This window comes from Anopheles funestus, chromosome 2RL, assembly GCF_943734845.2.
Source record: "Anopheles funestus chromosome 2RL, idAnoFuneDA-416_04, whole genome shotgun sequence".
Lineage (NCBI taxonomy): Eukaryota > Metazoa > Arthropoda > Insecta > Diptera > Culicidae > Anopheles > Anopheles funestus.
The window spans coordinates 13,275,822-13,290,860 of record NC_064598.1 but is presented as its reverse complement, the minus strand read 5'-3'; the positions used below and the strand labels follow the sequence as shown (position 1 = coordinate 13,290,860).

The window sequence follows — 15,039 nt, the reverse complement described above, 5'->3', positions numbered from 1 at the left end:
TTGGGTGGCGCTGGCAGGGGTGCGAAAAGTAAATGATTGTCTTTTACAATACCCAGTGAACGCGGTAACATAATCGGATGGGATTATTACCCGATGTAATGGACAAGGGTCCGCTGAAATACGGTGTGCTATTAACGCACTGCATGGAATCCCTTTGTATGTTAGTCGCGTGAATTGGTGAGGAAGAAATGAAGCTATTGTAAAGTGCTATGAATAGCTATACTTTCGGTATGTCGGAAATCAATACAATTTAAATGCTTAACCCGATTATAAATTTGTTTACCAAGTGTTGTAGAGCAGCGATTAGTAAGTAAAGCAAATATATTCATAACCGCATACATACGCATACAATGTATGACACCGTGTCACATCAGCCTAACCTTAATTACCATAATTGGGTGGCATATGTTTTTGGGGGCGCTCGAACGGGAACGAACGTCTGTTATCGTACCATAAAACGAAACGAAACACATTCGATACGAAGAACAGCATGGTTTTCGCAGAAAGCAAAACATAATAAAGGGATTGAGCTTGCAAAACAAAGGTACAAAAATTAAGGTTTTTATTGGTGGAACATATTAATGATAAAGTAAAAAATATTTACGTAGTTATGTTTCATAAAAAAAATATTAATTAACATTTAAAAGTATTTTAAGCAAACAAAAATTAATTTTGAACTTGAATTTTTCAGTCTAGAAAAGACTTTAACCTGATGAGATGAAAAATTTCGGTTTGAAAAAAGTGTACATTACAAAGGTCGAAGGCCTCACAAGTGAGAATTTAAATTTATAACGTGCCCAAAATAAAAACCATACGAAGGAACAAAAACCCGAAACACAAAGAAATTCAACTAAACCAATAAAAAAAAAGCTAAAAAGCAAACCCGAAAACACAGCACATCGAACTCGTTTTCCCTATTAGGCTTGCACAAAGCCATCGTAACGCTTGAACGGATACTGAGATTTGAATACCGGATTGAAGCACTGGTCTGGTCATGATACAACCCAGAGTTGAATGCAAAAAAAGCACTGAATGTGGCAGCAGCAGTTGAAGAAGGAAGGGAAACAATACGCCACACAGCAACAAAAAAACACAGAGAACAAGTAAGTCAGGGCACACTGAGTGGCTTGGTTATTGTGATCCGGGGGATTTATGTGCCGTTCAATGTGCTGGCGTGGCGAAAGTCACACGGTTTCAAGCTAACAAGCGAACAAAACGAACCGAGAACAACAACGATTGGAGTATGAATTTTGAATACGCTGTTCGATCCTACGAGCTGGGTGCTGTTTTGGGAAGTGCTTCGAGGGAAAAGCAGTGGAGTAGACAGTTTCAGTTACAGTTGGAAAGTTAATAATCGATCTTGAACCCCGATGAGCATTCATTCCGTTGCTTAAAGTTCCAATTCCGAAACCGAATCGATTGTTGGTTTGGTGCAAAAACTTTAACGGAAGGAACTAAACGTTTTCCTACAAACGTATTTAAATCAAATACAACCAATAAAGAGAGCTTTATGTTCTATTTCTTCTGCCAAACATGCGTTTTTGGGGGATTCAATTTATGATGTACCCAAGCAGGTATTGATTGACAAGTGAAGTGGCTGATTTGCACACTGCGATTCATCCGGATGCCGGTGAATAAACGCCAAAATATTTCGCCTGGAAACTACCAAGTACCAGGCGCCTCCATTGCGTACGACAAGCGTTCGAGCACGCAGCGGTGTGATTTTATTATTATCATTACCATAATATAATCGCTTTGCGTGAGTTAGACGGAACTACCGTGAGGCCGTGGATGAAAAATAAACATCGACAAAGGATATCAGAAATAGTATTACCGCCAGTAGCAAACGAACAGGTGCAACGAAGCCGAAAAAAAAATTTCCAAAAGCAAAGCAAAAGACGAAACGAAACGAAAAGAACGGCACGAACGTTTTTCTTGTGCAAGATTTCTGCAGAAAAGAAAAAAGAATATTTTCATGACTGTTTCTACCACCATTTCACACCCTTTCTGCAGCTTCGAGCAGCTTCGTTTGCGAGAGAAATGTTGAGGAAATCTGGCAGGATGGAAAATTAGATTCAATTCGTTCTATACTCTTTGCGGTGTGCTTCGGTACTTCGTTCGTGTGATCGGGCCTCCAGTTGTGGTTTTTCTGGTTTTTTTGGTCAAAGTTCTCTTGAACGTGACGTCAGACGCAATCTTGCCATTTTGCAAGAGTTCTTACAATGGCGGCTCCACTTTTCGTCGGAGTGCATTTGTAGCGAGAAAAATAGAAAGTAATGAAAGAAATGATGAAACTATTGCTAGTAACTGGAAATAGGCGTACCGAAGGAATATTTCGATGAATAAGCTGAATGGCACTAGAGTCCAATTCCAAGAAAAAGAATTTATTATGAAGAAATCAACGGAGTATGATATTTGTTCAAGAAAGAAGAACTAAACATACTTCAAATAGAGTTCTTACTATTACTTATACTATTAGTTATACGGAATGTGAATATGAGGACAATATTATACTTAAAAAAACCTTCATTAAGTAAAAAAGAAATATTTGTACACGAATAAAAAAATATAATATAAATGAAATATATTTGAAAAAAAGTTATTTAAGAAGAAAACCTTTTTAACCACCCCAAACTGGAAGTATTCATCGTACTCTACACAAATGAAAACATTTCATGAAAACATCTGTACGAACACTAACAACACAAAAGTGTATAATACAATGTTACACACAAAAGTGTTTACAGCACATTCGTTATTAAAACATTTCTCTCTCATCCCCCAAAAAATAATGGCTACATGTAAACATGTGGAATAATAAAATTTTAACAAAAAAAAAGATATAATTCCATTTAATAACCTTTCCCTCATTCGACGGGTTTCATGTGCGTAAGCCGAAAAGCGTACGCAGTCAACAGGCGTGCACCCATTACGACACATAACGCGGTCCATTTCCTATGCCATGCGTTCAATTCATTGTCCGTAGAAGCGCACAATGCGATTGAAATTGTGCTGAGAATAAATTAAAGTTGCCCCAAAAAGGAAATATTACATCCGGCCGAAAATGGCGGAAAGGGCGAGAAAGGGAGATAAAAGAGGGAATCCTTACGCTGGGAAAGGAAGCCTTGTACAGCGCGCGTAATAAGAAGAGCCACCGAAAAAACGAGGGACAGGAAAGAAAGGACACCAGCACAAAAGGTTCCGTCGACAGCAAACGGAGAGAAAAACAAGAGGTTTCACAGATCGATGAGACGCACCGTTGCCGCCGTTGTGGTGGGACATTGAATCCCTCCAGGGGGTAAGCGTTTCTTTTTGAGTGGAATTTTGTGTCAACGGTTAGTATCCTACTGGTTTGTATGTGTGCGTGCCTTTGACGTGTATTTTCTTCCCCTCCCGACAAAACCTTCATGTTGCATCCTCCATCCAGATGGTTTCAATCATCTCAGGAGAAATCGAGAAATCGACTTGATTTCTCGGGCGTAAAAAGACACCATTTTGGGTACTACTTTCTCTCCTGTTCTAGCTCTGTAGATTTGAGGCCATTTTTTGTCGCTTCATTGTTACTTGCTCTTTTGACAGGCAAGTGCATCCATCCCCTTCGTCGTCGGATGTTCGTCTGAATCCACGTTCATCTTGACGCTTCCGGCCGATGTCGACCGGGCACAACACACCGACCGGAAGTGTGTAGAGCCGGATAGTGGTACCTGCCAGAAAGTAAAGTACACTCGTGGTGGTTCACATTTCTAGCTCGTGCCACCTCATTCGAGGCCGGTTTGCTGCGAGAGGGTGCTCTAGGAAATAATGTAGCAGTTTGTTTCCTTCATTTCTGTTTTCTCCTTGTTTTTTGTAGCTTTAAAAGGTTTGTAGAAATTGTTCTCTCTTTGTCAGAATTTTCACCAAGAAAAAACCCCATAGACCATGGAAGGCTTTACCCTTCGGGTTTGTTTCACGCTACTTGTAGCACTGTTTTGGGGTTTTTGTTTTGGCTGACAAACAAAACTTTGCTCCAGCGAGGCTCGATTCCGACACTCGAGACAAAAAAAAACAGAAACCTCTTTTGAAAAAACAAATCCCTATTCCGAAGGGTGAATTTTTATTCACAGCACGGCTAAGTAGCGAATATTTCCGTGGTCAAATTGTTATGCTCCAGTGAAAAACCCCAAACAAATGTTTTCTTCTCTCGAGACGTTTTCTTCTCCAGTTTTCTACAGGCTTCGGACACAAATGAACTTCCAAAAACATGTTGCTCGTATTACCAATCTACCGAGTAAACAAAACATAAAACAAATGTAGAAATTGTTTGCGAAAGCACTTTCACTTTGTCATTGCCTTTAAGATTTATGAGATTACTTGTGTTACAGCACTAAACTTCGATAACATCAAACATGTGAAGTTGGGATATAACTTACTATCTATTAACTTTTTTTTGGGCGATAAAAATTAGATTTATGTGTCTCAATCAATATCGGATCGATTAAGGAAATAAGATTAATAGAAAGACACAGACACAAACATACTTAACACTTTGTTGACGGGTGACGGACATGTCCGTCCTCGCTCAGCCGAACGTTGTTGACGGGTGGACGGACATGTCCGTCCTCGCTTAGCCGAACTTTTCTGATTCGGAACGGACTATTTTGACCTGAATGTTTTTAATGTAATGTAATGTTTCTATGTGTGTGACAGATTTCAAGTAACTAATAACATCGTGCGGCGGGACACGCTATACTCTCCAGCGCCGAAGACAACAAATGTATGCGGTGATACCAGCACGTTCTAGCTAAAAATCGCCCGTCAACAAAGTGTTAATCAGTCGTATGTCACATTGAGTGTCTTGTATCGTTTGAATTATGGAAGGATTGTATATAAACCGATTAATTAAGTATTTGGTTTGCTCGATCAATAAAATGTTACACACAGCTTCAAAGCAAACTCTCAAGAAATTGAAAACCAACAAAATTCTAATGGAAAACTCCACCCGAATGTTTTCCACTCAATAAACATGCTTTAAACGAAACGAATTTATCGTTTGCGAAAGTCATCCTTTAATCTTGCAAACAGCCAAATCCAAATTCCGTGTTTCGACAAGCGGAAAAGAATTTTCTTCTACTCCTTCTCCCTAAAAATAAAAAAACTCCCGTATCCCGTATCAACATCTTCATCTTCCCGGAAACCTATCGTCCCATTAAACATGTCTGTATGATTTATTGCTTCATCTGCAGAACTGTTCGATCCATTCGCTGCAAAAGCTCGCAGTTCTAAAATCTGACAAATTTCCATTTTTGAGAAGGAAACTTCATGCACTCGTCGTTTTCCACCAGCACCACCACCATCATCCGATGGCGGTTTGGAAAGAAAAACACTTTAGACGAAGGCGTACAAGCCTACAATAAACAACCATCAACTGAAGTGGCTCTGCCGCTCTGAAGCAATATTGGTTCCGGGCGCTGGTAATTCCCAAACGACTCAACCAGCAACCACGGGGGGGGCAGGGAAAAAGTTAACGTTCCGTTTACCACGTATGGTGTTTGATGGCGATGGTTTTGGCATTTCACGGTTCATCTGTCTGCCAACGACCGTGAACGGGGAAAGCTAATCAATTAAGCACTTTCGTCACATTTCCACCATCATCATCATTTGCTCATCGCCAACGAACCTTCCCCGGGTCCCACCCCGTTATTTGTTCTGGTCCTACCCGTATGCTTACATATTTGCCACGGTACGAAACTAATTGCTTACCTTTCTTACCGTCTGCTGAAGGCATTTCCACGTATCCTGATATCTCTCTCACACACAACCAATCACTCACTTTTGCCTTCCTGGGGAGCTGTGCGAACTACTTTTCGTCTTTTCGAATTTGCAAATTAAATGAACTGGCAGCCGTGAGAAAAAAAAACAACAATCCTTTGTTAATATTAGCCACTCATTGTTTGCGATTCAGCCACGTGGCTTAGCTGAATAGATGATAGATTAGTGGCAACGAAATGGTTGACACTTGCTGTCAACTGATCATATGCCAGCTGAGACTAGCTAGTGGGAATGTATTTACTTTGCAAAGACAATATTGGTCGTCGAATAAATAGACAGAGACCCATCCTCGTTCTCCTCCAATTGGTAGTGAATGTGACAACATTCTTCGTTTTGGAAAATGCAACCAAATTCCATTCTGGATACGTTGGGGCATGTGGAGAAAAATGTTCCAAATTCCAAGGGCTTCTAATCGCACATTCTTGCCCAAGTCCAGTGCCCTTTTTGATCTGTTTTGTTGAAGGAAAATTTTGCCTTATGTTGGTGAATGTAAAATGTATGTAAAATCTTATTGGTGATATACATCAATACTGTGCAGATAGGAATAAAGCTTAGGTATGGAGAATATGTATAATTATCTCAGTGTGTGGAAAATCATTGCTTGAGAAATAATGAGAGAACAATTTGTATCTAGTTAAATATTATTTACTTATACTTATAAGAAGATTAATAATAAATTACTTAATTAATAATAACTTTAAAAAATTGGAAGATTTCAAATACGAAGCTTTAAAGCAATAATCGCTTTAAGGTAAATACACAAAAAAAACCCCAATAAACTGTCACCAGCTGCGTTGATCTAAAATAAACTCTAAAAGCTCTCAGCCGAAACTTTCCCGTTTTCTTGCGAATCGTATCCAAAAAAACCAAAAAAAAACACCCGGCTACACATTCATTCATCTCCATTTAATTACATTTCCTTAAGAAAACTCGCACCAACTTCTTCGTTCGCTGTGCCATTCGATTGGAAAATGCACCACACATTGGCGCACACCGGTATCGCAATCGTATCGAACAAAACTTTTCTCCTTTTCTCCCTGTGCTCCGTTAGAGCTCGCTCGTTGGAAAATGGATTTGCATTTCCATTTTCCGACCCCACCCCCCAACCTGTGTCATAAACGCGAACAAACGCTCCGAGCTTGTATGGGACCGTGTAGCTTTTCCAACTTTTCATCGGAAAAGTTGTCGTTCGATGCCTTCCGATGCTGCACAACCGAGCCGCGCCGTGTCTTTCCGATCTAAGGTAACAGGATAGAGTCTTAAGAAAGAAAAAAAACCTTCACTACATATGGTGCCTCCATGTGGTAGCAATGTCTCAAGGAAAAAAGGAAAACTCCCCCCAAAAAGGTGAAGGTAAATCCATTTTCTCACTCCTTTTCTCAAATTTGGAACGGATCGATTCACCCGGTAGCGCAGGCCTGGCAATTGTTTTCCAAGCAGGGAAACGAACGCGTTGGTAGCGAATAGCGCAAGATAACGGTAAGATGGCGGATGACGGAGGATGACGGTAAGGAAATATCACTAATGCCGCCGACCAAGAGCACAAGGCGTAAAGGTTGTGGCTCTATTCCCCGACAGGTTCAATAATCAAATTTACCCTTCCCATTGACACGACGTTTCCCCACACGGGCATCAGGAGCGTCAACGTCGAGCCACGTACAACGCACGACGACATAACGCAACGTTAGGTCAGAGTCCTGTCGCCCGCAAAGGCTCCACGACACTGCTGCTGTCATGCCTGGCGCTCGTCCATCTGGCGCTCTTTAACCTCCTTCGCTGTGTGAGACGATCGGAGAAAGTGTACGACGATTGCTTTTCTTTTATTGGCGAGATCTCTTAAGACTTACTTTTGCTTTCAGGCACACGTGAACCGTTTGGGGCGCTGTGTACGCACGGAAGCTGGGCAGGGCCGTGGTCGATGGGATAAAGCACGCGGCAAGCAGCCAGAGTGAACACTAACACGTTTGTACGCTGCACCCGTTCCACTACTGCTTTTAGTATATCAATACTGTTGGAGAGCAAACGTGTCATCCTCTCGATCTCTCTCTCTCTCTTTTGCTACGCGCTTGAAGATGGAATTCTCTTCCATTCATTCACAGCTGCGGTGAGAATATGCGAGAAACGCGGATTCTCTTTCACCAGCGTGAACGCTGTGTTCATGCCATTCCCACAGGTTGCCATTCATCGCCAGCGCGAACCATCGTTCATTCGTGTGCGAATAGTCTGACGACATTGAAGTAGATCCAGCGCGCGCGGTTTTTCCCTACCAACCAAACATCTTGTGTGGCATAAAGCAAAGCAAACGGTTGACCGTTAGGTATATAGTGCCGTTGCGTGATTGCAACCAGAATCAGAGACGTTCCTTACAAAACTGATTTTATCGCTTGGAGGTGTCATATTCGTCATCGTAACATGACATGTAACGGTGTTAGAGTGTAGTGCGCGAACGAGCTAAAAAGAAACGAAACATAACAATTTCTTAAGGTGTCCATTGTGAGCGTGTCTCTTCGTGCCGTAGTGACGTCAGACAGTTGACGAACGTTTGCTGGTCGATAAAAGATTGTCGTTTTTTTTTGCTCTGTCCATCTTCTTCCACGGACGCTATAGTCCGCACTTGCCGCAGAGTGCTATCAAGTTAATCCGAATTTCGAACAAGTGAAGTGGCCTGAAACAGCGAGAAGGATTTACACAAAATGTAACGATTCTCCCAATCGTTCATCGTGAAAGTGCGTCCAGCAAAAGTTCCAGCAAAAGAATGTCAAGAATGTGACGGGCGCTAACGAAACGGATCAGCTGGTTTGTTTGCTGTGTGAAGAGTGCCCTGACGACTAGATCTCTTATACCTAGTGTGCTGCTCTGTGTGTGAATTGCGGGTGCGGGAAGAGGGGTGTGGGTAAGTGAAAGTGTTCCACGTGTCCACGTGTCCAGAATTTTTGTTCACCAATATGCAACGGGAGTGTGTGAACGTCTGACCCTATGTTTGGTTTTAGTTTTTGCTACCCTTTTTCGTACGAGCTCTATCTGATGAGATTCTTAATTTTACATTCCGTTTGTCTTCTAAATACGTCAGCACAAAAACTCCAACCCGTAGTTACCGTTGATGGGGTCATCCGTCCGCCTACTACGATGCTTGTTGGAAATGCTGATGGAAAACTGTCATTTCGTTTTAGCAAGATTGGGGAAAACGAAAGCAAAAAATCGCGAGCAAAAAAAGAAAAGGGACAAACACTTTATCCTTCCCAATCATCATAAACTGGGTGATTCGTGTCAAATTAAAGTTGCTTTCTTTTCTTGTTTTTTTCATCTCCTCCTTCTCCCCAATTCCGTGAGTAGCGTTTGTTTCTCCCCATTCTTCGTTTAGAGGGCTTGTTGCGTTTCGAAAGAAAAAAAAGTTACAAAACGCCACAGGAAAACCTCGATCGACATTTCTTGGGTAAATAGGATTCTGATTTACAACTACCGGGGAAATACTCGGCAATCGTGCTGGGACGTAAAGCTCAGTGGTCTCACCTGCGTTGGTAACGAGTGAACGGAGAGACAAGGAGAGAAAGAGAGTAATACCTTCACCCTAAAACCGGATGAAACGACGCAAAGCGATAAGATAACGTTTAAGAGGAACGACTAGTAGTTTCGCCCGGAACCGAAGGTAAGCCGCTTTGGTGTCCTTTATTTTTGTGCACCCTTATTTTGCCATGTTTAATTAGGTTGCTTCCTGCTACGATCATCGGGAATTCAATTACTGAACGTAATTTGCGGCTCCTAATGGAATAATTATTGACCGGCAGAGAGACGATCGGTAAAAACGACACACTCGGTATAGTGCCGGGAAATGAAAGTTATATTCATTATCGCTACATTTCTTTCCTCATTCCGTGGGGAGGAGGGACAAAAAACAACAGCTTAATAAAGGTTCCAGATTATTCGATAAAGGTGTCCTATTAGGGACATTTTGTCTCCACATCCGCAGGTATGTGAGCACCACACACCATTAGCACAAGCAGAGCAACCATTATGACGAGCAACCATTTTCTCATTGAGCAAATGGATTCCGGGAAGTAAAACGCGCTTGATGAAGAAGTTTCTTTTGTACGCGTTTGTGCTTTAAACGTTCTCCATTTTGCTCTAATCTTTTTTTTTACAACGGAACACGGAATGCTCAATGTTCGAACCATGTCACGCACACAATAATGAAGACGATATTTTTTTGCCATTTTATTCCTCTTCTAAAGCTCCATGCGTTATAAATACAACGGCAAATATCGTTAGTAAGCAAACTCATCGCAAAATCAACATAAAAACAAACATTCCTTCAGGAAGCGTTAAGAAATCGGGCACCTATTTACCATTTCCTAATGCCATTTCCATTGATTAAACAGTGGCACTCCGTTTCGTATCATTTGCAATTCCTACACATTTGGCCGTGGAAAATACACAACACAGCAGCAAAAAAAAATGGGACATTTATTTTCCAGCAATAACTGACCGTAAGATACATTCCGCCGTTCGCAGAGAAAATGTAAAAATAATGCTGATTTATTTACACTGTTGATTTTGTGCTAGCTTTTCGCAAATCAATCATTGATGTGGCGACTGTCCTTGTCCACTGCTTCTGTCAAGTGCGAAGACGACACTTCGACACACTCGGCTTCGTTTGTAGCTTGCTCGAGTTTCTCGAGACATCTCGAAAGAGAGATGATTGCGGCCACCTAATGCTAATCATCGACCGCGTAGGTAAACGTGAGAAATCGTGAGAAAAAATCACAAATCCCACCCTCCATCTATGGGTGAATGACGTTTACGGCCAAACAGCCATCTAACCTGCAACAGATAGCCTCATCGTGCAACATGATGCGTTACTACCCACCCCCAGCCCCATCTTCGCAACATGCGAAATGACGGGGAGGAAGTAAAGCAGGCGCAACAACAACGAACAGACGCCCGGTCAAAGTGTTGTTTCTATTTATCAGATAAAAACCACTCGACTTCTCGCATGGTGTCAAAGGGGGCGGATGGGTGGTATAAAAAAATAGCACCGACCGATTGGCAAGGCAGTGCTGCACATGACGCACCAGCACCGCCCGTAACACGTATTGGTTGAGTTGTTGAGAAAACACACTTCACATGACCGCTTTGCAATCGACCACTCCCCGAACAGAACCCGGGAGTGGCGGGAAAAGGTCAAACCATGGGGAATACATACATGCGCCGTTAATGGGGCGAAGAATAAGGGGATGCACATCCAGCCCGTTAATGTATTCTAATGTGGGAGACGACATAGAAAGTACGCGCTGTGTGGCATTATTTATGACGAAAGCGTACTAAGATCGAAGGTATGGAAAGAAAGTGGAGGGCGACTGTATAATCACGCCAGCATAATCTCGAGTGCCAGCATACATAACATCAGCCGATGGTCGTGAAATGAGTGGTGCGTCGTGCTGTCGACTAACTAGCCGTTCCAACTCCCCCATTGGCAAAGTTGCATTAATCGAGGACAGTATCGGGATTTTCGAAACGAAACACACGCGACACTTTTTTGTTGTTTGGAAAGGTACACCACTAGGGTAGGAGTGAGAACCATTATTCATATTCACGACGCTATTAAGAATACAATTGAATTAATCGACCAATGGGTTTGACACCGATTGCAGCAGCGAAGCGCATGACGGTGTGCTTGCTGTGTGTTTGGACCACAATCCAATGAAAGTACGTTGAGAATTATTTATTAGAATGTATGATTAGATAGGAACGTATGTTTATCGTTTGGAAATGAACACTCGTATCTTATTGAAACATGAAAGCAGTGCTTAAATGGTTATGTTCTATCCAAATACAAGCTAATAGGAGGAATAATTTATGTATGAAAACATTCCACGATTGGACGCTGTTACTAAAACTAATAGAGGTTCCATTGTGTTGCATGTTAGTGTACGCTCCAATACACCAATAACTGGGATTGAGTCTCATCTCTCTGGAATTTCCCTTAACAAAGGAAACATATTAAGGACAACAGGGCAAAGTAGGATTAGAAAAGTTAGAACGAAGTTAAAAGTTTTGAGTAAAGCGTACTGCCAAAAAATAATATACGTTGGAGACACTTTCCAGGTTACCGAGAGTCTTTACTTTAAAACAGCTTTTCTTGACGCTTTTTCTCAAATTCTTTAGATGATTTACAAACTAAAGACTTCAACACCACGTCCATGAAGCCTCTTCACTAGTTTATAGTTGTGTTTGTGAATGATGATCTATACCAGGGGTCTCCAAACTACGACCCTACCGAGAGATCCCGAGATTGGCCCTCAGTTATGGCTATTCCACTAAAAGCGGCCCGCCATCTAAAAAAGTTTGGAGGCCCCTGATCTATACGATCGAATGTAGAAGAAACAAAGACAATGTTTACTGATACGCAATATATTGGGGAGTAACTCACAGACATCTCTGTGCCATTCTATATCTGCTATTCAGTATTGTCCTCTTCTTGGTTGCAGTCATACCTTCGATTTAGAGTTATTTTAAAAGTGTGATAAAAGTCACCGCATGTTCCTTGCAGAAGACAAATAAATTCTTCGACTGTTATCCTCTCCTGGAAGTAGACGATCTCATACATTGTGGCTTATTGAATGTCAACTTCTCCCCTATGGAAATAGATGCATTCTAAGTGATGATGAAGATGATGATCACAATATGCAACGATCACCAGAATTCAATTCCAATGTTAAGGAGATTGTCTACGTTCTCCAAAGATTCATCACGATACCTTTTTCAGAATGTAGGACTTTGAAAAATGATGTCTTTTGTTTGAAGTAGAAGTCACTTTAGTGATGACCGTAAGCTAACGTCCCTATGGAACGTTTCTTGCCGTGATAAGACTAAATTCCTAACGTATTATCATTCTCTTTATAATTAGTTCAATTTCAAATTTAAACTTCCACCTCAATCCTCTGAAAATATTTTCCACTCAAAGCATTCCCAAAGCACTTGAATATTTCGCATTAATAATTTATTGAACCACCTCTCTCTCTCTCAGCCGCTCGTCAATCCATACCTCCGGTATTTAATTGAAACTGAACTTTCATCTCGGAAAAGTCTCCGGTGCGGTGTATTCCTTCAGGGAAATAAGGCAACTTGCGTAGTTGACTCAGTTTATTAGTGCCTCCGCACTACCAAACACGGACCGGTGGCAAATGTAATTTCAACCCTGGCGAAAGAACACCCACGAACGATTGGGTTAGGTGATTTATTTAGTCTTTACACTCATGTGGAGTAAAATTTTAATCAATCCTACGACTTCCTTCTTCTCACGGCTTGAGAGCATCCATGGGTGGTAAAGCTCGATCAGCAGATGATGATGATGATGATGGCGGTACGTCGTAGTACTCTAGTGAATGAGGTACCGAAAAAAGGGGTTCCTTTTATATGAAACAGATAAACCACTTCACCTCAGGAAACCATAATCACAACAGGGGAAGAATGGAAGCAATCGAATTGAATGAATTGTTTTGTCACACGCTGGAAGCAACTGAACAGACTGAAGCTGTACCATCCTTCCGGCCGACAAAGACAGCCTTGGTGGTTTTGCTTCCCTTCCAGTGATTCCATAAAAGTGTTGCCGGTGATTGGACTGTGTTGTACGGAGGACGGAAACGGCAGTGAGAAGCACTGTCACAGCAGGACGCCATCGTTCGCTGCGTTTGCTTGCTCGACTCGAAGCCAGCAGTCACGTCTCGGGAAATGTTTTGATCGTTTTTCGCCAAGTAAGCATACTCTCTCGGCTGCAACCTCAAGATCCTGTCCTGTGTATTGCAGAGAAATGGGAAGTCTACGGCTTAATTTGCTCCTAATAAAAATATGTTGATTAAAACAGTTCTTCCAAGAGGTTGTAACGCGTTTGCGACAGCAAAAAAAAATGTTTTTCATTTCTACTCGTGCTTATCTTGTTTTAATGCTTCCTTTGCCTGAACGTAATTCTTGCATCAACAACTTCCTCTTATGGTTTCCATTCAATTACGCAGACTAATTTGAAATAATACCATTTCAACGAACCGAACCGGCGGAAAAGCACATGGAAGCATTAAAATTACCCAAAAACCAAGCAAACAACAAAACCCATCGTTCGGGAGCAAGAAGAGAAAAAAAACCTTCAAAAAAAATAATGCAAATCAAAACAAGTGGCACACAACAACAACAAAAAAATACTCGACCAGCCTCAATTAGTTTCCCAGGCGTAGCTAAAACATCACAGCCTGCCGAACTTTAAAAGGATGTCAAATTAACGTGTCCCCAGGCTTCGGGAAATAGCGTGTCTTGAATATACAATCAATGCAGCGTTGCCCGGTCGTGGTGCAGGGAACACCGAAACCGAAACCGAGGGGAATGAAAGGACGAACGAATAATTGAAATCACCCAGTGGGGTAATTTGTCAAAAAAACAAGGTCCTGTCGGTATGTTGAAATTGTTTTTACAGCAAAGACAAGAGGATTTTTTTTCTGTGCGATGCGATTTGTCTTGCTCATGGTGAAGCTTTTTGTCGTGTGTTGTTTTAGGTTTAGAGAAATATTTTTTTTTAATTAATATAATCAACACTTTTCAATGCTTGTACAACATTCCGAAGGGTATGATGATATTTTCAAATATTTATATAACTTTAATAGTTACAATTCTTGTCAGCTATCAAACACCATCCACTCCAGTGGAGCGTAACTAACAAGATTTTGCGCTCAACGAGATTAATTCAGGTCATTTGTAATTTGCTACTTACCCGATACAACAGCTCTGTCAACAGCTATTGCATCTAAATTGGAAACCTTTCCACCAAAAAGGCTACATTTCACCAATTTCCCCATATGTGCATATGATTTTCCATTCACCGAATAATCAAAATGTCGAGATTGTGCCTGCCCGTCATATCATGGTTCATTTCGCACAGGCACAACGTCAAAGCGTCAATGCTGACAAATAGCGATCATAAATTATGCCCGATTAAGCCTCACATTTAATCTGATCCACCGGATCGTCCGGATGAAAGGACGTGATTGGAAAGTGTATTATCATATGTAGATTCGATAAATATATATGTGCTAGCGTCGTCTGTGAACCACCAACGACCGTAAAGCGGGCGTCGCAAACAAACGCCAACGCGTGTTGTGACAACAAAGCCGAAAGACGATGCTTCTGCCGGGATTACTCGAACAGCGCGCTGACAGAAAAGGCTTTGTGATTCGATTTTTATAATGC

General features: G+C 41.5%; 2 protein-coding genes across 4 annotated transcripts in view; both read left to right on the top strand.

Annotated features, from left to right (window-relative positions):
- LOC125764939 (non-canonical poly(A) RNA polymerase protein Trf4-1) overlaps positions 1 to 15,039 on the top strand; it is a 132,496-nt gene that overhangs the window by 51,132 nt on the left and 66,325 nt on the right. The gene's annotated exons all lie outside the window — the stretch shown is intronic.
- Positions 6,495 to 15,039, top strand: part of LOC125764978 (uncharacterized) — a 42,524-nt gene continuing 33,979 nt past the window's right edge. For 2 of the 3 annotated variants that reach the window (XM_049429775.1, XM_049429773.1), the window contains exons 1-2: positions 6,495 to 8,701; positions 9,142 to 9,454. The gene's annotated coding sequence lies outside the window, so the exon portion shown is untranslated. The remainder of the gene's footprint in view (positions 8,702 to 9,141; positions 9,455 to 15,039) is intronic. The other variant, XM_049429774.1, reaches the window with a different exon arrangement.